Source organism: Dama dama, chromosome 23 (assembly GCF_033118175.1).
Source record: "Dama dama isolate Ldn47 chromosome 23, ASM3311817v1, whole genome shotgun sequence".
Classification (NCBI taxonomy): domain Eukaryota; kingdom Metazoa; phylum Chordata; class Mammalia; order Artiodactyla; family Cervidae; genus Dama; species Dama dama.
The window spans coordinates 13781043-13805942 of NC_083703.1; the positions used below are offsets into that span (position 1 = coordinate 13781043).

Here is a 24900-nt window from a genome sequence, read left to right on the forward strand (position 1 = left end):
GTTTTGCATATATATCTGTGCATACATTTTTTACTGATGAGTCTAAAGTTATGTGCATGTTTTTAATGAAAAAAGAAAGTCGTTGAAAATTATCTTGGCCATAATTCTGTTTGTGTTTTATTTCCAAAGATATGTATATATTCATTGATATTTATGTTTGTAAAGGAGTAACATATTTCCAGAAGTAATATATTTCTTACTTAAAAATTGCTAACAGTAGTCACCTTTTTGGAAATCGGGATGGGAATGAAGGAAGAAGTCTTTCACATTTATTCTAGTTAGGCATTTTATCAAGTTTATTATTTTTATAATTAGTAATAAAATTAGGCCCAAGTCAAACCAAGACAAAAGTCCCAAATCAGTTGTATTACTTCCCAATAACATTAGTATGTTATGAATACATTTCAAAGCAACCTGTATTTCACAAAAAAAAAAAAAAAAATCCAGAAACAGAAAAAGTCAGCACAACCATTAATTAAGACTTCATTCTGCATCTATAGATCTCCCCCCAGTGCAGTGTGAAAAGTTTAGCTTTGCAAAGAAGTAAAACACAGAAATTAAGCTTTCAGGAACCAGAGTCTAATCTTCTAGGTTTGAAACCTCCCTGTCGTTGAAAAGAAAGTGAAAGTGATAGTCACTCAGTTTTGTCTGACTCTTTCTGACCCTGTGGACTGTAGCCCACCAGACCCCTCCGTCCATGGGATTCTCCAGGCAAGAACATGGAGTGGCTTGCCATTCTCTTCTCCAGGGGATCTTCCTGACCCAGGAATTGAGCCTGGGTCTCCTGCCTTGCAGGCAGACTCTTTCTGGTCCGAGCCACCAGGGAAGCCCAACAGACCCTGAAGTGTCAAGTAAGTTCCTAAATCTTTTTTGGCCTCAGTTTCCTTATTGAAAAATGGGGGTGGGGGGGGGTGGGTGGGGAGGTATATAGTACTTTTTCATTCATCAAACAATTGTGAGAGTTAATGAGGTAATACATTCAGCATGCAGCAGAGGGCCTGAGGGAAGCCGTCAGTGAATGTTAATTATGTTTATATTACTATCATTACTCTACAGAGAAAGCAGTGACTCTACAAATGTAGCAATTGATAGTATCATGTTGATTGCACAATGGTAAACACAATAGACAAATCAAATCTATTCAATGGGAGAAAAGAAACAACTATTTATAGTCGTACAAATAATAGTCGGGCTTCCCTGACCTGACACCTTTCATCTGAACAAGCTGGTAAACATGGTGCTCAGTTAGTTTTTCATCACAGCAGGTTACCAGAGCGAGTCAATCTCACTGAATCAAGATAGCGATAGGTGCCAAAGTCTCCCCGGTTGATTTGCAGGCAAGGGGGTTAAGACATCAGTTTATTGTTTTGACTACTCCAAAGAAAACATGAGCAGCTGATGCAAATGAGAGGAGTTTCCCTCCACTGTTCCTTCGTTGTTTCTGTGTCTTATTTGGTCTGTTCTGGAGCCGTAGGCATCCTGCAGTGCTGCGCCACGTCCTGGGCAAGTCCACACGACATCCTCCCCAGGGTCCAATCACAGGCCGCACCTCTCTGGACTCGGGCACCCAGGGCAACCTGCTTCCCTCCTGCTCTGTTTCTCCCCTCACCATCGGTTCCCTGGAATCGCCGTTTTCTGGCCATTCTGATTTTGTTTCCGCTGTCATGTCCTGCTTTTCCATTCTCTTCCCAAAAAATGGCATCTTGAACTCATTTGGGGTTGCTATCTTGAACCCAAAACAGCCAAAGCATACATAAAAATTTTTTTTGAAGTGCGTATGGCAAGTGTTGGCTTCATACTTTGCAAAGGACACCCCACTTCACCTAAGGGAGACAGATGGGAAACCCAGAATGGATGACGCTGGCAGGTCTGGATTTGCATGGATGTCTCATACACGTCCTGCTTCCATGAGATCCTACCCCATTTTATACTCCGAGAGGCTTTTTCTTTGGCTTAGAGAAGCAGCGAATTCTTGTTGCAAAATAAACACAGGAGCCAGATCAAGTAAAAAAGCCAAAGATTTTCCCTCTGCAAATGTTAACCATTGTTAACATCCTTTTGCAATCCTTTTTGCTTGCCCATTGACTTCCCAAATATTTATGGCGCACCCGCTGTGTCCTGGGCTCTGGTTTAGTCCCTGGGGGTGGAGGACAAGGTAAAGCAGTTATGAGAAAAGTGAGCCATTTGTTGTTCAATTGCTTTAAAAAATTTAATGTTTTATATTTTTGTTTTTTAACTGAAAAATTTTTGTTGGAGTAGAGTTGACTTGCAATGTTGTATTAGTTTCGGGTGTATAGCACAGTGAATCAGTTATGCACATACATAAAGCAATTTTTAAAGATTCTTTCTCCATGTAGGTCATTACAGAGTATTGAGTAGAGTTCCCTGTGTGTCAGTCGCTTAGTGAATGTACATTTTGGATACTATGTCCTTTTGGAAATGGATTTTGCCAAGATATTTTTCATTTAGTCTTTTTAAAATTTAAAGCACTGCTATCTTATCATTGCCAATAAAGTGCTGCTTATAGTCATTTACACGAACTTAAATTGTCATAATGAGCATCTATCTTTGGCATATATATATGTATGTACAATGAAGAGGTAATCCTTTTGTAAGGCTTAATGTGTGGTTGGGAAATTTACTAGCATGTTGCAACAGCATATTTAATCCTAATAACCCAAAGATTTATGTATTACTATTCCAAGTCTACAGATAAGAAAACAAACATAGATTAAATAATTTGACTGAATTACAAAATAAGAACCAAAAAATAATACACATTGTAATGTGCGTGCGTGCATGTGTGTGTGTGTGTGTGTGTGTGTGTGTGTGTGGTGAGGAAGACAATCAGTTAGAAAACAAACAAACAAAGAAGGCAATTCTTAACAGAGAGGCGTGGTAGGGAAGCTGCTGCCTCCCCAGGAGGTGTGATGGGAGGTAGAATGTGAGTGAGGGACTTGGGCGGTGAGGGACTCAGGAGGAACACTCAGGCAAGAGAGAAACAGAAAGCCCAGGAACCGGGTAAGTTTATGGTGTTCGAATGTCAGAAAAGCTGCCAATATGAGATGAACCTGGAGAGGGAGGCAGGGCCAGGCCACTCCAAGTTGGGAGGCCTGTTAAGGAGCGTGGATACCATTCCTGGAGCAATGGAAAACCGCTCAAGGGAGGAGCATGATCAGATTTCTGTGTTTAAGAGCTCACACTGCCTGCTTCTGCTCTGAATGGACTTCAGGGAGACAAAAGCGGAATTAAGAAGCCACTCAAGGAACCGCCCTCCTCCAGGCAGAAAACGATGGTGTCCTCAGGGAAAGGACATTGAGAGCTCTGATCAGAGACTGTGATGCTGAAGACATGGGGATCACCCGTGGCTTGTGGTTGTAAGCAAATTGTTAAACAGGATCATTTGAATCATGGACTGGGGAACCTTTTTCAGTATTCACAGTGAGTGCTTCTTCTTGGATAAGGTAATAACATTTGGTTTGAAGCACTTAGCTCGCCTTGGCTATAAAAGTATGCAGTCACTTTTATAACCAATTCCTTGCTCTCTGCAGCCCCGGGGGCACACATCTGTTGCTAAGTAATCAGATTGCAGTGAACACTTGGAGGCCTCCAGGAGGGGCCCAGATATTTGGTTAAACTCTATTCCCGGTGTGTCTGAGGAAGTTTCTGGATGAAGTTAACATTTAAATTGGAGGATGCAGTAAAAGCAGATTACTCTCCCAAATGTGGGAGGCCTCATCCAATCTGTGGAAGGTCTGACTAGAACCAAAGTCTGAGTGGGGGGCACTTGTTTGCTCTGCCTCACTGTCTTTGAGCCGTGACGTAGGTCTCCTGTCCTCTGCCTCAGATGGGAACTATTCCATTGACTCTCTGAGTCTCCAGCTTGTCAACTGCAGAGCTTTGGATATCCCAACCTTCATAACTGCCTGAGCCAATGTCTTATTAGATGATAGATAGATAGATAGATGTTAGATAGATAGAATGACTAGGTAATACATTCATACTTTGGATGGATGGATGGTTTGTTGATTAGATGGATGGATGATTGAGTAAACAGAATGGATAGATGATAGAAAGATAGATGATAGATAGATGATAGACAGGATAAGTAATACATACATACATACATTGGATGGATGGATGGATGGATGGATGGATGGATGGATGGATGGTTGGTTGGTTAGATGGATGGATGATTGAGTAAACAGAATGGATAGATAGATGATAGATAGATAGGTACATACATACATTGGATGGATGGATGGATGGAAGGATAGATGGATGGATGGTTGGTTGGTTAGATGAATGGATGATTGCGTGAACAGAATGGATAGAGGATAAATAGATAGATAGATAGACAGATGATAGATAGATAGGATAAGTAATACATACATACATTGGATGGATGGATGGAAGGATAGTTGGATGGATGGTTAGTTGGATAGATAGATAAAGAAAGATCTTCAGACATATCTCTCCCATTGATTTTGTTTCTCTATAGAACCCAGATTAATACAATGGGTATTCAGAAGGGAGTTATAAAAAAACACAAAACAAACAAATAAACAAAAACTAGTGGATGTGGACTAATATGTGTGCTTAGTTAGGTCAGAGAAAATGTTGAGGTCAGAGAAAATGCAGCAGAAATGTGCAGTTCCCACAGTACCATCCTGCAGGAAACAATGAGTGTAACAAGGAAACTCCAAGGATGCTAAAGGCTACAGAATCGATGGGGAATACATGTAAATCCATGACTGATTCATGTCAATGTATGACAAAACCCACTACAATATTGTAAAGTAATTAGCCTCCAACTAATAAAAATAAATGAAAAAAAAAAAAAAGGCTACAGAATCCAATCCAATACTTTCAGCCCTGATAGCTGCAGTCATCCACCCTGTACAGAAATACTGCATATTTATACCCTAAGGGCTGGGTGCACCTCAAAATGGTAGATGATGGGGGCTGGTACTTGATACATACAAGGGCTCCCCAGGGGACGTGAAAGGGGTTAATGTGAGGGAATGGTTTTTCATGCAGGACTCCACATAGCAATGATTTCCCTCTCTTTTGGGCTTCCCTGGACACTGATGCTGGAAAACAATCCGTCTGGAGGGTTGCCTTTGGCACGCGATGGTAACTTGTCATTATTATCCTTGTCCTTATCATCATACCATTTATTTCTTTTTCAGTCAGTCAGTTCAGTTCAGTCAGACATCATTAAATGAGCCAAAGTGTCTTAGACAAAGTAGTTGCAAACCTGGATTTGAGAGACCAGGTAGGGAGTGAATAGGAACAGAGAAGAGACTAGGTCCTTCTCAATTCAGATTTCTGAAATTTACAAAACATAGAAGAAATAAAGAGAATCCAGAAGCACCACACAACTATAGATAAATAAGCAAAGGCATTTGTATGCTCAAAAAAAAAAAATAAATAAATAAAGCACACCATAAAATTGCATATCCCCCTCCTGAGAGTCTCTATTAAAATAAATGTCATCTGCCCAGACAAGCACACTGATAAGACTGAATTATTGATTACGCTATGCAAGTTTTCATTTGAAATGTTCCCTGGGTTAATGCAATAATCCAATCCATTTCCCCAGTCTGTCCCTGCTCTTCTATCTCAGCTCCCAGTTTCAGCTCTGAATTGTAAAACAGGACACGGTCATATCTGGAGTCTCTTTCTGCCTTACCCAGTGCTGTCTGGCATCATTGAAAACCAGGGCCTGAAAGCTCAGAGAATCAGCTGGCAAAGAGGCCCAGGACCATTTTCCTGCTAAGTAATTTCCAGATGGAAATTACATGCGATTGCATGATGGGGCTTAATTTCCCTCTGCTTGAAGCAGGGACTTAGCAGGCTCCAAATCCTCAGCTCCAAGCTATATAAATGCGTTTCTGTGCCTGGGTCTTCTTGTAATGTTAAATTTCTATGGCAGGAACATTGGGGTTTGGTCTGGGGTCAGAAAAGAGGTGCAGAGTTTTGGGGTCATCAGGTGGGCGCCACCCCAAGCTCAAGGATGACCGGGTGGATGAGCCAGACAAATATCTTAGTGAAGTCAAGCCAAATAGGTGATAAAAATACAGCACAGGAAAAAGGGTCATCTCCCCCAAAGAAAATATGGTTGATTCAACTCCCAAGTTAATGATACAAAAATGGTCTGCTTGCCTGAGTTTACCACACCTCCTCTTGTGTTCAAACCTATCCTGTTTGCTCACCTTGGCCTTGAGCTATAATGGAGGTATTTGCCTTCTGCTAGCATCCCGTTCTTAAATCACATCGTCTTTTTCAATCAAATTTTACTTTTGAATCTTAAGTCGCCTATGGAGCTCCAGTTCTAATTGTATCAAAGTGGAGTTTCTTAATATCATCCCAGAATCTCGGCTTCCCTTTTTCTCTGTCCAGGAGCCAGACATCAAGCCCTGCTTTTTCCCCTCTCTCATCCTCTTCTGTTGAGAAAAAAAAGACCCATATGAACTTATGGATAAGCTATGATATCCAAATTGTGCAATCTTACTGCTTCTGTGTGTGAATTCAATGCACTGATATTTACATTTAAAACTGACACTGCACAGACAGCAGTGGAGACGCAGACACAGAGAACAGACCTGTGGACACAGTGAGGGAAGGAGAGGGGGGACTAACGGGGAGAGTAGCCTGGAAACATAAACATCACCATATGCAAAACAGCGACTTTGCATTTGCCTTGTGACCCAGGGAGCTCGACCCAGTGCTCTGTGACAACCTGGGGGGGGTGGGACCGGGTGGGAGGGGGGTTCAAGAGGGAGGAGACATGTGTACACATATGGCTGATTCATGTTGATGTATGGCAGAAACCAACACAATATTATAAAGCAATTATCCTCCAATAAGGCTTTTTTTTAAAAATGAACACCGAAACTTGTGCTAACAATTTAAATTTGTAATATTTTTTTATTTAGATCAACATTAAATGGTAAACTAAAAATTAAAAAAAAAAAAAACACTTCATGAGAAGTCAGGAGAGAGACTGTGGAGGTAAGGCTTTACAGGTCAGTGCCATTAATGAAACTGTTTTCTGCTTTTTGAACGCAAGACCCTGCATTTTTATTTTGCACTGTGTTCTGCATGTTGGGCGGTTGTCTCTTCCCGGTTCTTTATGTCTTTCAACCCTTGACAGTGCCCCAAAGAGAAATACTCAGATCTCCTGAGTTTGTTTCATCCTTTAGAGATCACTAGAGGCTGTGTGTTCCCTAAGTCAGCAAAGGTTACAAGTGTCCAAATTCTTGGCTTCCTCTGAGGAGGTGTGCACTTCGCTTCACTCAATAGAGTCCACCAGCCTCCTCTGCTGTTTCTAGATCCTCCTACTTACGTCCTTCTTTCCATGGGAGAAGGAAGAGTTGGAAGCAATGGAAGGTATGCCCCCCACTCCTCCCAAGTACCCCATCCTTGTGTCTGGGGAGAAGGAGCTCTATCATTGCTCTGCTTTTCTGCTTGGAGATTTCTTTTGGATTTTCCTGTAACAAAGATATCCATGTTTCCACCCCTCCTTCTGATCAATAACTTCCTTACAGACAATTTTCAAGTCCTTATCTCCAGTGCCCTAAGAACCCCTATCTGCAGCCTCCGATTACATTTTTCTTTGATACAAATTTAGAGTGAATCTGTATCTTTTCACATGCCCTGCACAGAATATAGCTTCACAAAATAATTCAGAGAAAGGTCTTCAAGCAGAGAGTGAAAGTGACTTCATGCCACCCCAGATGAGATCAAATGGATAAACTGCCTTTGAGCTGATGGAGGAATCATCCTCTGCTTTTTCTTAACAGAAAGACCTACCCTGCTTAAAACCATATATCTGAAGGCCATTGCCCCAAACACAAAGGGTCAACAGAGATGGATGGGGACCTTGCCCAGTATTGTGCTCCGGAGCCTGCAAAATAGCTCCCCATCCTTGTGGGGCAATAGGATTAGTATGTGAAACAGTAGGCTCTTAATAAAAGTCAGTCACCTATTGATTTGAGGAAAGCAAACAAGGAATTGGGTACCCATTCCCCCCCGATAGTCTCCATGCCGTCCCTAACATGGTCCTCTCACCAGCTGGCCACCTTCTCTGGGTGGATGTGCCTAATAGCACGTGAGGTCTACAGACGCTTCTTTTGTTTTTGTTTTGCTGTTCTTTTTTTAAAGCACAGTCAATTTACAATGTTGTGTTAGTTTCAGGTGTACAATAAAATGATTCAGATATATATATATATGTTATTTATATATATATATTCTTTTTCAGATTGTCTTCCCATATAGGTTATTATAAGATATTGAATATGTGAACAGTTCCCTGTGCTCTAAGTAGGTCCTTGTAGCTTATACAGGAATTTCTTAGTTATTGCTCTTTTAGTCACTCAGTCATGTCTGACTCTTTGTGACCCCACGGACTATAGCCCACCAGGCTCCTCTGTCCGTGACATTTCCCAGGCAAGAATACTGAGTGGGTTGACATTTTTTTCTCCAAGGGATCTTCCCAATCCAGGGATCGAACCTGCATTTCAGGCTTGACAGGTGGATTCTTTATCAGTGAGCTACCTGGGAAGCCCTCGTTTTTTTAATTACTCCCCTTCAAAGTGGGGAGCCACAGGTTTTGTTGGATCTCAGCCAATTGTGGTGCCAGGTGCCCACCACAGTCCTCACCCCCCACCCATGACCAGGGTACCTATTATCCCACCCCCAGCCCTTTCCAGCCCTTTGTCAGCATATGTATGTTATGTTACAAGTCCCAGTTTTCTACTTCTGGATTAAGCTCTAAGAGAAGCATGTTAGGTCTTATTGACTCGGCTACCTTAATGTAGAGGTCAGGCAGGACTCAGGGTCACCCTTTCCCAGCAGCTACTCCAGAGACAATTTGCATGGTGCTTCTGAACATTGACATCCGCCTCCAGACCCTGAGCCCCTCAAGCTCGTGGGTTCAGAGGGCTGCTAGGAGAGGTGATGGCAGAGCTGAGAGCGCCCTGAGTCAGCTGTCCATCAGCCTCACTGCACAGGCTGCCCTACCAGGGATCGGGGCTTCCAGCAAGCACTGGTCCTCCCTGGTGAGTCCTTATTTCACCATCAAGGAGGCAAGCTTTCTCTGAAACTTGCCTGGGGCTCTACCCCTTCATTTTCATCTTAATTTTTCAATTATTAAAATATTATACTTTGTAGTAGAAACATCAGACACATAGTGACTACAGAAGTGACAATTGTCTTCCAGGCCCCATTGACTTGTTTAGTGGTTACATTTGCAATCCCATGGATTGCAGTATGTCAGGCTTCCTTGTTCTTCACTGTCTCCCGGAGTTTGCTCCATCTCATGTCCCTTAAGTCAGTGATGCCTTCTAACCATCTCCTCCTGGATCGCCCCCTTCTCCTCCTGCCCTCAGTCCTTCCAGCATCAGGGTCTTTTCTAATGAGTTGGCTCTTCACATCAGGTAGTCAAAGTAGTGGAGCTTCAACTTCAGCAACAGTCCTTCCAATGAATATTCAAGGTGGATTTCGTTTAGGATTGACTGATTTGATGTATTTGCTGTCCAAAGCACATATTATTTGCAATGTTTCAAGGTGCACACACACACACTAGTGAGAGAAAATACACACACCCCACACATAACACATCATTTTTAACAAAGCTTGTGCATATATTGTACTGGCTCCTTCAATTGCTTTATCAGGGAGAGGAGAGAACAATGAAGAATTAAAGGACGATAGTCTACATATCAGAATGCAGGTGTGGCTGCTATTACAGGCGTCCTCTATGTGCCAAGAAGATGTTTTTAACAGTAAATATTAGTATAATGTCTCCCCACAACTGTTCTCTTTTCCAGTAGTGACACTAATGTATAAGCTATCTGAGAAGATAAAAATAATCATTCCTGATTCAAGAGCAAATAATCTGGGGCTAGGGAAGGTAAAATGATGGAGCGGAAAGGGCTTGTGTTATGGCGAATGAAATCTGTCACCATCCAAAAAAGAACCAACAAAAAGCCTAGATGATGTGTTTGGTTTTGACTCATTGCTGAAGTCATATTGGGCTTCCCTGGTAGGTCAGGTGGTAACGAATCTGCCTGCCAGCTCAGGAGATGCGGGTTTGATCCCTGAATAGGGAAGATCCCCTGGAGAAGGAAATGGCAACCTGCTCCAGTTTTATTCCCTTGAGAATTCCATGGACAGGGAGCCAAGTGGGTTGTATAGTCTCAGGGGTCCCAAAGAGTCGGACACGGCTGAGTGATTAACACTTTTTTTCCAAGTCATATTGACACTTGCTACACATTCATCCAGAACCTTCTTCTCCTGATCCTTAGTCCTCAAGGAGAAATCCAGAAGGCCTGATGCTCAGAGCCCTGGATCCCGCTCTCTGCCAGCCTTGCCAGAAGCCCCCGTGGTCCATCAGCTTTCTCAAAGCAGAGCTGTGCCCTGCCAGCCCTCAGCACCTGTAGCAATGTCCAACAAAAACAAGTGTTTCCTTCTATTCCTTGAAACACAGGAGACTTTGACATCATCAAAAGTGAAAATACCATTCTGAAGGTGGTGGCAGGAAGGGTATTCCTTTTAGAGGCCATTAAGTACAGATTGCCTGACTAGTCATCAGCAAAAGGTTTTAATTAACAGCTAAACTTGCCATCAGCCTAGCAGGAGCCTCTCTCTGAAGCAAGGCTTCTCATTGTCTGGCTGTTTGTTCCAACACAAGGCAAGCCAGGAGCAATTTACTAGTGAAATAGCTCCTCCTGTGGCGACTCCTCACTCTGGCTGGTGGGAGGGAACTGGATTTGTCGGGGCTGGGATTTGGTATTTTGCCAGCACGAAACCCTAGAATCCCAGCTTCTCTTAGCATGGATACCCTCACGTCAACTCGCAGGTTCTGGCCTTAGATCTGTTTCTAGGAAAACCTTGGACTCTGTCCTCTGTGGATCAGGCAAGAATAAACATCTCCATGTCCCCAGGATTTCTCTGATCTATCAGAGGCTCTTTGTGACTCTGGGGATGGAGCACAGGTGATAGTGGTACATGGGGCATAGAATTTTTTTCTCACTTGCTTTTATATGCAAAGAACACTTTGTGACCCTATGAACTGTAGCCCACCAGGGTCCTCCGTCCTTGGGATTTTCCAAGCAAGAATACGGGAGTGGGTTGCTATTTCTTTCTCCAGGGGATCTTCCAGAGCCAGGGATCAAACCCTGGTCTCCTGCATTGTATGCAGATTCCTTACCATCAGAGCCATCAGGAAGCCCACGAAAAGAACTAATTTCTATCAAAAGCGAGCTTCTGATTCTGAAAGAGCTGTCTGCTGCTTGTCCTCTCAAAAATAAATAATCCTAGTAAAATCCACTGCTGCCCACCTGCCCCAAGTTTTAAGAGGGCAGAGGGTACCTTCGACCTTCTCGTAGTGCATTTCTTATCCCCTGCCTGGCACGTGGTGAATGAATCCATGAATGAATGAATGAATGATAGCTCCCTGGGTGTGATGGTAGGCAGTGGAGGCTGGTGGTGGAAGAAAGAGAGGAACATGACTGGTTCTTCCAAATAACATATTTCTCTCTCTCTTTTAAATTGTTGTAAAGTTGATTTGCAATGTTGTAGTAGTTTCAGGTATATAGCAGAGTGATTCGGTTATACATATATATTCCTTTTCCATTATTGATTCTTACAAGACACTGAATAGAGTTCCTTGGCTATACAGTAGGACCTTGTTGTTTATTTTATGTATAGTAGTAAGCACTGGCTTGTTGCTTTGTAAGAATATAAGGAATTTCAGTGATTCCTTAAATGACAAATAATGGTTTACCTAATGCCAAGCTCTGTCCCCCTACTCTGCCTTTTTTTCTATTCAATAACTTTGGGGTTTAATGCCAAATCATCGTGTCATCTTCTTAGAGACTTTTTAAGCACCCATGAACCTGTTAAACACATATGGTTGCAGCAATCCACGTCAGGCAATGGCAATGCACGAAATGTGAAGGGCCATGGCCAAGCGTGTGTGTAAAAGCAATGACAACATCATTGGGATTGCACTTGGTCCAGCAGTGATTGAACAACCCCAGTGATTGTGAGAGGCAGCCTGATTTCTGCTGCATTAAAATGGGTGTTTGGGGTGGGGTGGTGGGAGGGAAATGCGCACCTTAGAAATCACAAAACATAAAAATCGTTTCAGCCTGTGTCACAGTTTTCTTACAGGAAACTCACCAGGAAAACTCCATGGGAAACTCTAGTTCATGAAGATGGGATCTGACATTCTAGTTATGATTAGAAAATGCCTGAAATGTCTGCCAAAGAGAAGGGAATCAAGGAAGTTCTCAACATTGGTTATACATTAGGTTAGACAGGAATTTTAATTAAAAAAAATTTTTTTAAGAAAATATCTATTTACTTATTTGGCTGTGCTGGGTCTTAATTGCAACATGCATGCGTGCGTACCAAGTCACTTCAGTCATGTCCAACTCTTTGCGACCCTATAGGCTGTAGCCCGCCAGACTCCTCAGTCCATGGGATTCCCCAGGCAAGAATACTGGAGTGGGTTGCCATTTCCTCCTCCAGGGGATCTTCCTGATCCAGGGATCAAACCGTATCTCTTATGTCTCTTGCATTGGTAGCAGGCTCTTTACCACTAGCGCCACCTGGGAAGCATACAGGATCTTCAGTTGTAGCATGCGGGAACTAGTTCCCTGAGCGGAACCCAGGACCCATGCATTAGGAGTGCACTGGGAGAACAGAGTCTTAGACACTGTACCACCAAGGAAGTGCTCTCAACAGAGGGATTTTAAAAGAAAAAGAAGAAAAACAGTGCTAGCCCCAAACAAATTGAATCTGGTACTAGCTTCAGCATCACAAGTACTGATACAGGACAGACAATGCTAAAATTGACACAGCACAAAAATGAATGTGGCTCCTGCCCAAGGATGGCAAGCAAATTTGTGAATCATTCTATATTTTTACTCATAATTTAAAAAAAAATTCAGAATCTCTAGGTATGATGGGGCATCAGGTCATTTTGAAAGGATGTCTAGGAGGTACTAGTGTGCTGTCCAGGTATGGAACCACCAATAGGAAGATAAGAAGTGTGGATTTCCAGAAAGTGTAATTCCTATGTGTCCCAGGCACAATTAAGAGTGATCCACTTCCCCTGAGGGGTCCAATGGCGAAAGCTGCAAGCGCCCAATGCAAAGTGCCATGTTTGATCCCTGGTCAGGGAACTAGATCCCACATGCCACAACCAAGACTTTGAATGTAGCAACTAAAGATCCTGCATGCTGCAACAAAGACCTGGTGTAGCCAAATAAATAAATATTAAAAAAAAAAAGAAAAAGATCGACCCACCTTCCCTGGAAACATTTGGATGCAGTGGCAGTGAGTCTTGGGTTTTCTTAATTTGGGCCTACATGTTGTGGGCACTTCCTTCTGTCCCATTCTTTTTTCCTCTTTGTTCCCCCCTCCCTCTTTTTTTTCCCCCTCCCTCTTTTTAAAGCCAGCTTGGCAATCTCGCAGCACAGATCTATTTTAGCACAGCGACATGCTGAGCTCTGAAACCTTTCAAACTGTTATTCCCAACTACGGATGCCCTATCCTGCACAGAAAAGAGACTTTCTGGGGTTCTCTGAGCTCAGATCCTGGCTGCATATCGTTTCTGAGTCCTCCCAGGCCCCACCCTCCACTAGGCTGCTCAGTTTAGCCCCTGACTCCCGTCTGCCCCCAGCCATGATGTCCCCTCCACCCTCAGCTGCCTCCAAGAAGGGACAAGATGTGAAGGGCAGCCTCCCACTTAGTCAAACCTCTTGTCAGCTGCAAGGAATCTGCCTCCCAAAGCAAGGAGATGCAGGTGACAAGGGTTAAATCCCTGGGTTGGAAAGACCCCCTGGAGAAGGAAATGGCAACCCACTCCAGTATTCTTGCCTGGGAAATCCCATGGGCGGAAGAGCCTGGTGGGCTACAGTCCAGGGTCACAGAGTCAGACACGACTGAGCACATGCTCAGCTGCAGACAACAGATGGTGTAGATCAACGAGCAGGACACCACCTTCAACACTTCCGATAGCGGTGCAGAGCAAACCCTTCAGGTGTCTTCTCAGGCACTTCCTGGGATACATTAACCCACATCATGTATGTACCAGCTTTTGTCTAACAAGGGTTTTTGATTTTCCATCACAAAAAGGAAATATTTGCCTTTTAGAAAGATCCCACAATCTCCTCATCTCCACTCTAAGTACTATCATTTTATTTCTGCTTTTTTTTCAGTAGTTTTTCTTAAGATTTTTTTTATGTGAACCATTTTTGAAGTCTCTATTGAAAACTTGTTATAATATTGTTTCTATTTGTGTGTGTGTGTGTGTGTTTGGCCCAGAGGCAGGTGGTATCTTAGCTTTCTGACCAGGGACTGAACCTGCATCCCGTGTGTTGGAAGGCGAAATCTTAACCACTGGACTGACAACAAAGTCCCAGTAGCTTTGTTTTTTAAGTTTGCAAACCGTGCAAAATTAGGAGAGAGAAAGCACTCTGATTTCGAGATTTTGGCTAAAGGGGGAGCTCTGGACATTGGGGGCATCGCTTAAACTTCATCCTTCAAGTGCCTCAATGTATTTTCAAAGAAAATAGACTACAGTGTGCACTGTCTTTTCAACTTCCATTGAGATTGTTATGGAGGAGGCACTCTTGGAGTTTCTGCATATTTTATGCAGATTTCAACAGTATAATTTAAATAATGATCTAGGGACTTCCCTGGTGGTCCAGTGGTTAGGGCCCAGTGCTTCCACCGCCAGGCCCCAGGTTCAATCCCTGGTTGGGTACCTAAGATCCCACAAGCCAAATAGTAAAGCCAAAAAAAATAAAAACAATAATGATTTGGTGAATAGAAGTAAGTCATCACGGCACTTGAAGGTGACCCATTCTACATCTCTTCCTGAGATCTTTGGTCAGTGGTGAGTTTCCTCTTCTCTCGGTGGTATAGGATACATTTTCTTTGTGTCCGTTTTTCATGATGAGTAAACTAGACATAGTAGGACATATCATAGTCAGAAAAAAAGAAAACTCTCAACTGAAATCCCTTCTACCTACTCTTCTTCACACTTGGATGAATTTTCTTAACAACCTCTGGCTTTCAGGAGAGCCTAGCATTCAAGTGAGTGACACAAAGTGCAATATATTTCACTATGACTTCTTAATAATCTGTACAGTTACATAAAATGTTCAGTTCAGTTCGGTTCAATTCAGTCGCTCAGTCGTGTCCAACTCTTTGCGACCCCATGAATCGCAGCACACCAGGCCTCCCTGTCTATCACCAACTCCCGGAGTTTACTCAAACTCATGTCCATTGAGTCGGTGATGCCTTCCAGCCGTCTCATCCTCTGTCGTCCCCTTCTCCTCCTGCACCCAATGCCTCCCAGCATCAGGGTCTTTTCCAATGAGTCAACTCTTCGCATGAGGTGGCCAAAGTACTGGAGTTTCAGCTTCAGCATCAGTCCTTCCAATGAACACCCAGGACTGATCTCCTTCAGGATGGACTGGTTGGATCTCCTTGCAGTCCAAGGGACTCTCAAGAGTCTTCTCCAATACCACAGTTCAAAAGCATCAATTCTTCAGTGCTCAGATTTCTTCACAGTCCAACTCTCATATCCATACATGACCACTGGAAAAACCATAGCCTTGACTAGATGGACCTTTGTTGGCAAAGTAACGTCTCTGCTTTTAAATATGCTGTCTAGGTTGGTCATAACTTTTCTTCCAAGGAGTAAGTGTCTTTTAATTTCATGGCTGCAATCACCATCTGCAGTGATTTTGGAGCCCCAAAAAATAAAGTCTGACACTGTTTCCACTGTCTCCCCATCTATTTCCCATGAAGTGATGGGACCAGATGCCATGATCTTAGTTTTCTGAATGTTGAGCTTTAAGCCAACTTTTTCACTCTCCTCTTCCACTTTCATCAAGAGGCTTTTTAGTTCCTCTTCACTTTCTGCCATAAGGGTGGTGTCATTTGCATATCTGAGGTTATTGATATTTCTCCCGGAAATCTTGATTCCAGCTTGTGCTTCTTCCAACCCAGTGTTTCTCCTGATGTACTCTGCATATAAGTAAAATAAGCAGGGTGACAATATACAGTCTTGACGTACTCCTTTTGCTATTTGGAACCAGTCTGTTGTTACATGTCCAGTTCTAACTGTTGCTTCCTGACCTGCATATAGGTTTGTCAAGAGGCATAATGTACTTTGAGTTAAAAAAAAGTCATGTTAGAATATATATGTTGCTCTCACTTCTTATATGAGATTGAGCACAATACTTACCCTCTTGAGACTACAGTGTCTTCATTTATTAAAAGGGATATTTATAGTGGCTACTTCATAGGGTTTTGTGACGATGACAATGGATATAAAGCATAAAGCTAATTGCTGGGCATTTTGGTCAGCTACACAATAAATGGTAGTTAGATGCTGTTATTATTACTTTTGTCAGTATCAGTCAAGCTGTTTCTCTCTTTTTTTTCCTCCTTACATGCTGTAGGTAAAAAAAAAAGTACAAAGGCCAGATTTTTCCAGAACGAAATTTTGCCATTTGTGGCAACGTGGAGGGACCTGGAGGGTATTATGCTTAGTGAAATAAATCAGACAGAGAAAGACACTTACTGTATGATATCACTTGCATGTGGAATCTAAAAATAAAACAAATATATGTGTGTAGCAAAACAGAAACAGACTCACAGGTAGAACAAACCAGTGGTTACCAGTGCGGAGAGGGGAGGAAGAGAGGCAAGATGGGGAAGGGGATGATGAGGTACAACGATTATATATAAGATAGATGGCAACAAGGATTTATGGTACAGTACAGGGAACTATAGCCATTATCTTATAATAAATTTTAATGGAATATAATCTGTAGAAATATTGAATCACTAGGCTGTATACCTGCAACTAATATAATATTGTAAATCAACTATATGTCAATGAAAGAAATAAAAATTAATTTTAGAAAGAGTAGATCTTTTTTCCATAACTTAAACCTACTCATCCTTTGGACAGAATTCTAGAGAGATGGAATTCATAGACCACAATTAAGCTGTCTTTGAAGCCAGATCGTTTCCTGCCTATAAATTGTCTGACTGGATACAGTACACTGAAGGATTTATACACTTTTGAGATTTGCCTTCTGGCGAGCTCCCTAGAATCCTCACCCAAATCTTCATCTCCTGAATTCCCTAACAATTCTGCATTCACATAGCAATCTGTGGTTTTCAAGCATTATGACCTTATATGTCAACTTTAGAACATCCTAAAAATATATCATGAATCTATCATTAATTAATTAGCATTTCATTAATACTATTTGTCTTGGAAGAATGTTAAGAAACCAAGAATTTAGTTGACCTGACCGTGGACCTTCGGTTCATGTGAAATTTAGGGAACTAATTGGACCTTCCATCTTTTCTCCAACATCTACTTTATGCCCATGAGTGAGTTCAAGCGACTTCTTCGTGGGCTGTACTGGGTCTTCATTGCGGCGCACAGGCTTCTCTGGCTGTGGCGTGCAGGCTTGGTTTCTCCATGGCATGTAGGATCTTAATTTCCCAATCAGGCATTGAACCCACATGCTCTGCCTTGGAAGGCAGATTCATTCCCACTAGACCACCAGGGAAGTTGCCAAAATGACTTTATTAATATCAAGGAAGCAGACACACAGCTAAGAATCCATAGATTGCTTCTTTAAATCTTGAATTTATTGAGCATTGCCATGGGGACACAGCCACCTTGCAAATACCCTTTGGCTGCTCGGCAAGGTGCATATAACAAAATCCACAAAGCACTGGGATGCCAAATTTAGACAAATATTAATAGCTGAAACCTCTTCCTGGTCACACGTGTAGATTTCCACCTGCCAATGAAGATCAAAGGACTTGCTCTTATGCTTTGCCTCTTCTTTTCCTACTTGACATTTCTTGAAACTGACAAAAAGTTGGAGGTAATAAAAGGCAAGAAGAGAGGGTATGGAATGTGTGGATGAGGAGCAGAATGAAAAAGCGACCTGCTTCATTTACGCAAAGAATAATCACTCCTTCCCAACTGGGGTCTTGGATCTGATGTCAAGCCAGCTCTAGGATCTCCTGAACAGCCTGCCTTCTCGGTAGAGCATCCCTTCTCTGGAGAAAATCACCATGTTTGGCAATGGTCTGATGAGTCCATGGCTGATGACATCTGTGCTCCTATTTATAACTCAAGGGTAATACCCCCTTTTTCCATCTGAGCTGTTAGCTTTTAAAAATACTTAAAAACCAATCAGCAACTAAATTGCATCTGAAGAGCTATTTCAATTATAGAATGGAGGCAGCTCCTCGGCAACCGAAGTATTTAAGAGCTGCAGAAATTAATGTGCATTTTAATGCTGATTTGCAGAGTATAATACACTTTGTAATTCATTTAAATGTATTCTGTGTGTTTTCTTCTAGCTGAAGGCGCAGCAGCAGTCCTTTGAATCATCATAAAAGTACAGTTTTAAAGTTTTTTTTTAATAGAAAAGTATTTAAAACCTAAGAAAATAAACCGAGTGAAGACATAATTGGTCAGAACTGGAATGTACCTTAGGGGCTTTTCCTTGAAAAACAACACTTAAAAGCACTCCTGTGGGATGATTCTCCCTCCTGAAAGAGACAACCTGGAGTTTGGATCACATCAAATAAAAATCTCACCTAAAATTGCTTTCTTTCTCATTGCTGGACTAGATAAAAGTGTTAATTGTTCAGTCGTGTCTGACTCTTTGCAACCCCGTGAACTGTGGCCCGCCAGGCTCCTCTGTCCATGGGATTTCCCAGGCAAGAATACTGGAGTGGGTAGCCATTCCCTTCTCCAGGGGATCTTCCCAACCCAGGGCTCAAACCCATGTCTCCTTCATTGCAGGCAGATTCTTTTCTGTCTGAGCCACCAGGGAAGCCCCGCTGGACTAGATAGAAGCTGTGTTATTTGTTGGAAGCTACTGACTTGGCAGATAAATCCAGGAGAATCAGTGCCTCCATGGATGATGAGTTTTAACACTGAGTTAATTAAACAGAAATGTTTTGCCCCAGGGCCACACAAGCAGTTCGTCTGTCGTCAGCCCGAAGGAGGAAAAGTCAGAAGAGCAAACAGCTGCTTTTGTTCAGCAGTCGCCACAACCAGAATTACGGGGATGTGTAAGAGAGAGAGCGTAGCTACAGGCAGGAAAAAAGGCCCGAGGAGGACGCACCTGGCCCAGGTCACCCCTCTGGTCTTGAATGAGCGATCTGGGGAGGCACAGATCTCAGATGCGGATCACCCATGTGCCCTCACTTCCTCCAAAGTCTTCATCCTTTCACACAGCAGATGAGGGACTAACATCCTGAAATGGAATCACTGCAGATTCTAGGAAAGAGCCCAATCCCTGAGTAAACCCCAGAAGCCTGGTAGAAGTGACACTCCCCTGCTGTATTCTATAGTCCCTGGAAACCTAAAGAGCACAGCCTTCTGTGTGCTAGTCTCTGTGACGTGGGATCATCGCCAGCTTTTATCAATCCCCAGTTCCGTGTCGTGTATGTTGGATCTGCTTGGGTTGCGTTTGAACCGATGTTGTTATAGAGTCGCTAAGTCATGTCTGACTCTTTTCGACCCCGTGGACTGCAGCATGCCGGGCTCCTCTGTCCTCCACTATCTCCCAGAGTTTGCTCAGATTCGTGTCCATTGAGTGGCTGATGCTATTTAGCCATCTCATCCTCAGCTGCCCCTTTCTACTTTCACCTTCAGTCTTTCCCTGCATCGGAGTTTTGAACTGTCGAGTTGCACGAAATGATAACATACTCTGCACTCCTCCTCCGTGAAATTCTTCCCCTTCCCTGAAGCCAAGGTGGTTATAAACTGAGTCAATCAATGCACCTAAGACAGAGGCTCCTCAGAACTCTTCTCCAGGGCCACCCTCTTTCGGGACCTCACTGCTGTTCCGGGTCCCAGCCAGAAAAGTGAAAAGACTTTTTTTATGAAACAAGCATGAAGGGAGCACTTAACTCCCATTGCCTTTGGACAGGGTTGTAGGGGAGGATGGGTGAGGGACAGCCTTGTTTATCAAAGAGAACAAACCCAAGGGTTGGAAATTTGCGGTGACTCCATGCTGTTTACTGAAAATCAGAGATTTCCTGGGACTTTGAGGAGTGCTTATGGGATGTAGCTGAACTCAGAGGTCACAGTTTAAAGTGTAGTTCAGAACAGGCTCTGAACATCCATCTGGGGTGGCTTCTCCAGATTGTCCAAACTGAGGAAGCAAAAAGCTCAGAGATGTGAGCGCCTCAGGCTGGTTCGCACGCCAGTCTGAGAACCTGGCTGGTCTGAACTCTGGGTTACCTACACTCACCTCTGCTGGGTAACTGGAGTCTGTACGTTTTACACATTAACCCTTAGAGCCCTCTGCCCCAGGCCCTAGAGGGCCCCCTTTCTCCCAGCAAAAGTGACCTTGTCACAGTGCATCCTGCCCACGGGACGTCCATTCCTCGGCCTCTGTAGGGAAACCACTGAGCCTGCCTCTGAGCTGTAGACAGTGGTGGCTTTCATTTAAATACCCACTGCTCTTTCTGCCGGCACTGGGGAACAGAGAGCGCTATTTATAGGCATCCTGGTGTCAATTTCCACACCGAAGAGGTGAGGCTGGTTCTGATGTTGGCCTTTCCAGCCAGCTGTCCCCCATCATTTTGCACAGGCTGGCATGACATTTTCCTCCAGCCAATCGAATCCTGAAAAGTTTTGTTTCTTTCACACGTGAATGAAAAAGAAGCCTCACTCCTTGTAAAACTGTAATGTCACAGGCTCTATCTAATTTGTACTCAGAAACCTTACTAAGCAGAGGGGAGACAACATATACTCCCTTGATAAAGGCTGTGATCACTTATTTGGCAGTTTCTTTTGCAGGGAGGGTGGGAGAATTTAATGCAGAACTTTGGGGAATAACTAGAATCTTAGATAATCTTTCCCCAAATAAATGCTCCTTTGATTTCCCTTTCTACTTCTTTTTCAAAGCTAAAGCTACTGTGTACTAGCAGCTGGTTGAAACCTAAGGAGATGAAAAAATAAAAGGGGGAAGAATCGTATTCAATAATGTTAATGTTTTAAGTCAAAGGGAAGATACCAAGTACCCAGCACTGGAAAAGGGAGGTTATTGTTTAATAAAAACCTGGATAACAGTATGGACTGATGATGGCTGTGTGGACAAGTGGGAAACAATCTGAGTCCTTAAGAAACTTAAACTGTTATAAATCATAGCAAATCTCTAAAAGTCTCTGGAGATTCAGTATAGCCAGACTTTGGATTTGGAGCATGAGTAACTGCCCACAGCCTCATCTTTGTCAGTTTGCCTAAGCCCTGTGTCTTTCTCTTTAGATGGTTCTGTTAGAGAATTTTGCTCTGTGGGGACCTTTGAGGAGTCTAGATCACATTTCATGAAATGGGTGAGAATATAAAAATGAAAGCTAGTCTAACCATGGCAGACTTTGAAAAGCACCTGCCATAGATTTATTTGAGTTATTTGAAAAGCACCTGCCATACACACTAAATGTAATATTTTTTAAACTTTTTATTTTGTATTGGGGTATAACCGATGAACAATGTTGTGATAGTTTCAAGTGAACAGTGAAGGGACTCAACCATACATCTACATGTATCCATTCTCCCTCACTTTAGACTCCAAGGCAGAAGAAAAGGCTGAGGACAGGATAAGAAAAGTGTGTCCCAGAACAGAGTTCTACCCATGTCCTTGCTTTGGAAGCAATGTTCAACAAATAGTCACTGAACTAATAAGCAAATGAATTAATGGATGAGTGTCTTAATTATTGAGGAAGAGTGAGAAGCAAGTTTAGACAATGTGCTCAGTCATGTCCAACTCTTTTTGATGCTATAGACTGTAGCCCACCAGGCTCCTCTAACCCTGGGATTTCCCAGGCAAGAATACTGGAGTGGGTTACCATTTCCTCCTCTGGGGGTGTTTCTGACCCAGGGATCAAACATGTGTCTCCTGTGTCTCCTACGGAGCAGGTGGGTACTTTACCTTCTGGGCCATCAGAGAAGCCTAAGTTTAGACAATATTTGCCACAAAACTGGAAAGCCCACAGAATGAACCAAAACAATCATGAAGTTCTATTGATAGCACCTCCAAAAACACTGTAAAATTACTATCTCTTTTTTATTACAAAAGATTTCAAGGACACAGAGAAGTATAGAGAATGAACTCTGTTAAAGGAACATTAAATAAAGCATTAAGAATGAGATGAAGGGACTTGCCTCTGTGCTTCCAGTTCAGGGATGCAGGGAGTGCAGGTTCGGTCCCTGGTGGGAGAATTAAGATCCTACATGCCACACAACCAAATAAATAAATAGAAACACATGCACAAATGAATAAAAAATAAGCAACATTTTAAGAAGCTATCTTAAAAAAAAGGAATGAGGTGAAACTCCTGCTTTTCTTTCCCTAGTGCTTGTACCCACCTCTTTCAAGAAATAACCACTTTCACTGAAATTGATGTTAATCAGCCTAGGAATTTTTTTAAAAATTAAATTTACTTGCAGATATATGTATCCATAAATTATGCATTGTTTTATATATTTTTTTTTTAGCATTTTTAAATAAGCACTACTGTACCATACATATTTTTCCCTAACTTGCTTTTCATACTCGTGTTTGGGGGAATTTATCCATGTTGATTTATGTAACTCAAGGAAATTTATTTTAACTGATGTGTAGTATTTATTGTACCTTATGAATATCCCATAACTTACATCTCCATTTTCCCGGTGCTGTATATTTTAGTTACATTTTTTTATTTTTTTTGCTATTGCAAACAAGGCCTCCCTGGCCATTTCTGTTTACGTTTCCTTGAGCATACAACCAAGGTAGCCACGGGGAGTGGTTTTTAACCCTCCCTGCAGGTAAGAACACTTTAAGAAAAATACCCAGTCTGAGTCCGACATCAAAGATTCTGACTTAATTTGCCCAGGGTCTAAATTCCAGTGTTAGAAGACAGAAAATGAACAAAGTTATAGGTTAGGAAATGTTAGTCACACAGTTGTGTCAGACTCTTTGTGACCGCATGGGCTGTAGCCCACCAGCCTCCTCTGTCCATGGAATTCTCCAGGCAAGAACACTGGAGTGGATTGCCATTCCCTTCTCCAGGGGATCTTCCTGACCCAGGGATGGAACCGGGTCTCCTTCATTGCAGTAAGATTGTTTACCATCTGAGCCGCCAGGGGAGCCCAGATTAGGAAATATCTGGTGGTAATTTCTATTGTTAGCTCCATTTATAGACGGGGAGAATGAGGTGCAGTAACTTACCCAAGGTCATGGCAAAGCCAGAATCCAGACCCAGGTGCCTAAGCCCTGGGCTACACTCCCTCTATCCCTATCAAGAGCAGATCCAGAAACAGAAGACCTAGTAGCCTAGACAGGCTGTGCTCCAACTCTGAATTTTCAGATGAGAAACTGAGGCCCATAGAGAGGTGGGAAGTGGGTCAGCCCAAGGGGTCCTCCATGTGAAGCAGAGCATCCAGGCCTGTTCCTCTCCAACCTAGTGAGGCTGGATCGACCATTCATTTCTGAAACACAACGTGCATTTCCTAATAATAAAAATGGCATTATAATGGTGGGATTCCTGGTGGCTCAGTGGTAAAGAATCCGCCTGCCAAAACAAGAAATGCAGGTTTGATCCCTGGGTTGGGAGGATCCCCTGGAGAAGGAAATGGCAACCCACTCCAGTATTCTTGCCTGGGAAATCCCAAGGACAGAGGAGCCTGGTGGGTCCACAGGGTTACAAAGAGTCAGACACGACTGAGCGACTAAACAACAATAATACAAGAGGAGAGGGAAAGAAAACACGGGGAGCCACTAGAGCCTGGGTCCAGGGAAGAGCATCCTCTGGAGATGATCCTGAAGCTCAGATGAGTGATTTGCGGTGGGTGAGATTTCAGACAAAGAGAGTTTCTGCAAGAGGACATGGCTGGAGGAAGCTTGTCATTTTGAGAAGCAGAAAGAAAGTCAATATTTCTGCTAGCCTGCTCTTACAACCATGGGGCCAGTTTAGGATTACCAACACAGGCCCATGTGCGTGCCTGCTGAGTCATTCAGTAGTGTCTGACTTTTTGTGACCTTGTGGACCATAAGCCCGCCAGTCTCCTCTGTCCACAGGGATTCTCCAGGCAAGAATACCGGAGTGGGCTGCCTGGGATATCCTTCTCCAGGGTATCTTCCCAACCCAGGGGTCAAACCCATGTCTCTCACGTCTCCTCCATTGATAGATGGGTTCTTTACCACTACCGCCACCTGGGAAGCCCCACAGGCTCATGTACCACACATCTAAATATTAAAAATCATAAGTTATGCAAACTATTAAGGCATATATGCCCTATATTACTATTTTAATAAATACACCTTCATCATAACAAAATTAAAAATATGAAAGAAAAAATTTAAATAACGGATAGCACTATCAGACCATCAGATGGTGTCCATCTGATGGAAAGTCATCAAAATACCAATGACAACTAAGTTTGATTGTTATTGCACACATGTGGGTGTACTGGGAGATGCACCAAGGATGCTTGAATGAGTGATGAAATAAAGATATAGATAATTAATAAATTATTTTATATTTATTCCATAAAATTGATTTTGTTAGCTCTATTTCAGTGAAATCATTATCTAGGTTGCTATAATCAATAGTCACATAATCTGTTATTGACAGTCATGGTCTAAAGGGTTAAAGCAAAACCCAGTTTTAAGAGAGACACAATTTAAATGTATTTTCATTAAAACGTAGATGTAAAACATTTTTAAAATTAACATTTTAATTAAGGTTATTTTTAATTTAAGGTTGCTTTTCTTCTAAAGTATATTATAATTAATAAATATCAAATATTCATTCAAATTTTAAATTTCA

General features: G+C 42.6%; 1 long non-coding RNA gene across 2 annotated transcripts; it reads left to right on the plus strand.

Annotated features, from left to right (window-relative positions):
• Positions 1 to 658: 658 nt before the first annotated feature.
• Positions 659 to 18707, plus strand: LOC133044218 (uncharacterized). Of its 2 annotated transcripts, none has more exons than XR_009689901.1 (3): positions 659 to 851; positions 6942 to 7017; positions 18430 to 18707. It is a non-coding gene; the product is annotated as an uncharacterized LOC133044218 (long non-coding RNA). The 2 variants fall into 2 exon arrangements; XR_009689902.1 differs by having other exon boundaries at positions 6942 to 7031; positions 18430 to 18462.
• The last annotated feature ends 6193 nt before the right edge of the window (positions 18708 to 24900 follow it).